General features: G+C 45.8%; 1 long non-coding RNA gene across 1 annotated transcript; it reads right to left on the minus strand.

The window, feature by feature from the left end:
- Positions 1 to 430: 430 nt before the first annotated feature.
- LOC144311777 (uncharacterized) lies at positions 431 to 1464 on the minus strand. Its single transcript, XR_013377300.1, has 2 exons — positions 1095 to 1464; positions 431 to 731 (listed from the first exon to the last, which is right to left on the minus strand). It is a non-coding gene; the product is annotated as an uncharacterized LOC144311777 (long non-coding RNA).
- Between the last annotated feature and the right edge of the window lie 1860 nt (positions 1465 to 3324).

Genomic DNA, 3324 nt, shown 5'->3' on the forward strand with positions numbered 1-3324 from the left:
TGGTTGTGATCTGGGGTCCTGGGATTGAGTCCCAGATCAGGCTCCCTGCAGGGAACCTGTTCCTCCCTCTGCCTATATATGTCTCTCCCTCTCTCTCTGTGTGTCTCTCATGGATGAATAAATAAAATCTTCTTTTAAATTTATTTATTCATGAGAGACACAGAGAGAGAGGCAGAGACATAGGTAGAGGTAGAAGCAGGCTCCCTGGAGGGAGCCTGATGTGGGACTCGATCCGGGGCTCCAGGATCACTCCCTGAGCCAAATGCAGATGCTTAACTGCTGAGCCACCCAGGCATCCCTGAATAAATAAAATCTTAATAAAATAAAATAAAATAAAATAAAATAAAATAAAATAAAATACTACCCAAGCCTAAATTAAAGCCACTAGTCAAAACAAAACAACAACAACAACAAAAAAAAAGCCTTGATCTGATATCTGGATGTTACTTGTTTTTATTCACCTATTGTCACAATAATGCAGCATAATAAATTCCTCCAAATGTAGTGGCTTCAAACAGCCCCCGTTCATTCTTGTGTTCACTGGGCAGGGGTTGGGCTGGGCTAGCTCCTGGCTTGGGGTTCCAAGCTTTTCTGGGCTCCGGTCTGTTCCCTCAGCATCTGAAACTTCTTCAAGCAGCAGCCACCCAGGACATAGGATCTGCTCCACATCCTGCATCCCGGGGCCCAGGCTGAGGGCGCAGCTGAAGAGTACACTCTGGGAACACTCTTCCCTGGAGAGCCAGAGTAGAAGTCAAACCAAGAAAGCACATTTCAAGTTTCTGCTCACATCTTTCCCACTGATGCCTCACGGGAAAAGCAAGTGACAGAATCACATCCAAACCCGAAGTGCAGGGAAGTGAATCTACTCACCTAGAGGTCGGGGTAATGGCAAGTGTGTGGATTTCCACATTACTACTACTACAGAGTGAAGAATTCCGGTCAATGGTGTGATTTACTGCCATCGGCCCCAGTTATTCACACACACCCTCACATTCAAAATACCCTCACCTGTGTCATGGACACACACCACAAACATTTCATCCAATCTCAGCATCTGCTGCCGCATCTGATTCTCATCAAGTTCAGGTACATACCTGCACACGTGCAATATACTGTGATGGGACAGGACGATCCCTACGATCAACAGGCCCCTTTGAAGGCTAGAGAGTGGAAGAAGATCACCGGCTCCCCGAGATTCTAGGGTCCAACTAGGCTGATGCTGCCCGGAGCTGTAGCAGGGACTCCATGGTTCGTAGTTCTGCCCTCTGAGCTTCCGTTTGTTTCTATCGAACACCTTGTCCATCTCTGAAGAGGGCGCTGGAGACTTTGCCCTTGTTGACAGTGAGCTGTTTCTCAGCCTCCGCCTGTATTAGCTAAAGCACTCCAGAGAGACAGAAGTGACGGTACGTGTGCATTACACATACGCGGCATGGGGTGGCATCATGCATGTGGAAGAGTATCTGTCTCCTAGACTATCTGTAATGATAGATATTATATGTATTATATACATATATATACCTGTGTAGATAAAGACAGAGAGATTTTTTATTAGGAATTGGCCTGCATGATTATGGAGGCTGAGAAGTCCTAAGATCTGCAGTCTGCGAGCTGGAGAACCAGGACAGCAAACGGTGCTGCTCCATTTCAAATGTTGGCAGGCTTGAGACCCAGGAAGAGCCAATGTTTCAGTCCAAGTGTGAAGGCAGGAAAAACCCTAATGTCTTAGATGTCCCAGCTTGAAGGCAACAGGCAGGAAGAGTTTCCTTTACTGGTGGAAGATCAAGCTTTTTGTTCCATTCAGGGCTTCAACAGATTGGAAGAGGCCCACTCACAGGTGGCGGTGGGGTGGGGGGTATGGGATGGGGGGGCAGTCTGCTTTAGTGAGCTTACTGATTCAATGCTAATCTCATCCGGAAAAAGGATCACAGAGACACTCAGAGTAATGTTTGACCAAATGTCCGTCTGTACACCTCGTGACCCAGTCAAGTCGACACGCAAAATTAGCACGCTGCCTGTCGAAAGTTGGGGACTAAGAGGTCATTTTATATCTCTACCAGTCTCAGTCTCTTTTTTGCCCAGACTGGCAGGGTTTTTGCCAGCATAGCTCTCTGAAAATGTGGGTTTTCTGTGAAAGGGATTCCAATCAACTGCGTGTGGCAAAAGGCACACCCATCATGCCTTGCAAGAGATGCCTCTTTCCAGACTTAATTATGGGTACTTCTGTGGAATCACATGCACAATTTTCCCACTCTGTCTGTGTTTCCTTTTGTTCCACTGAAGGGGCCTACAGGCTGTCACTTTAATCCTTTTAAATGTCTTACCAAAGAGACCCTCATCTCAGGCAGACCCTTGAGGTGCTTTTTCCTCCAATGCTGTGTCACTTTAGTAGCACCCTAGATTTGGTCTTTGCCCTGAGGCGCTGTTATGATGGCCCAGCCTTAATTTTGTGAGAAACTGTTTCATTTTACAATCTGCCCCCCAATTCCAGACTCACCTAAAATCTCCTGCAGTTCTATTTGCAACTGGCAAGCTATTTTCTGAACACGATTCCTCTTCTGGTAGGGCCTTACCATGTGCATCTAGTAGCAACCAGTTCCTGCTTTCAACATTCTTGTGAACCTCCTCACCCAAGATCAAAAGTTCTATAGGGACATTTTCTATTTTCCAAATTACCACAAAGTAGTTTGATCAAATGCTTTCCCACTCCAGAATGTGGGTTACTATTTGTTTGGCTTCCTATAATAGTTTCCTTGGTCTTGGCCACTTGTTACAAAACTAATTCCACAAATTTGAGGTTCTTCTTATGGCAACACCTCATTTTTGGTATTAGCAATTATTGCCAAAGAGATGCATTAAAAAAGTCTCAAAACTCACTTTCTGAAAAAACCATAATACGCTTTCGCAGTTTCAGATCGGTGGATTGGTTGGACTGCAGGCTCTGGGCTCCGAGGGGTTTAGGTTCGCTCCACATGCCTCTCATACTTCTTGGACTGGCAGCACCAGGCATGTGGTCTGCTTCCTATGTCCCATTCTCAGTTGCCGGCTGAGGGCAGGTGGGTGCTTGGGGCACAGTCTACTCAAGGTGAGTCACCATAACACGTGAACCAAGTCCAAAGACACAAGCATATTTTAACTCTGTTGGAGCCCCGCTCACTAACACCTCATTGGCCAAAGCAGGTCATAGGGCAAAATTCAAAGTTAGGGGCAAGGCAGTAACTCTGCCAACTTTGAAGCAAGGGTCATTGTGACTGAATACTATTAATACAGGTGCAATAACTACTTATATAGCACATTTTTAAACCTATTGATGATTTCCATGTGGTT

Source organism: Canis aureus, chromosome 4 (genome assembly GCF_053574225.1).
Source record: "Canis aureus isolate CA01 chromosome 4, VMU_Caureus_v.1.0, whole genome shotgun sequence".
Classification (NCBI taxonomy): domain Eukaryota; kingdom Metazoa; phylum Chordata; class Mammalia; order Carnivora; family Canidae; genus Canis; species Canis aureus.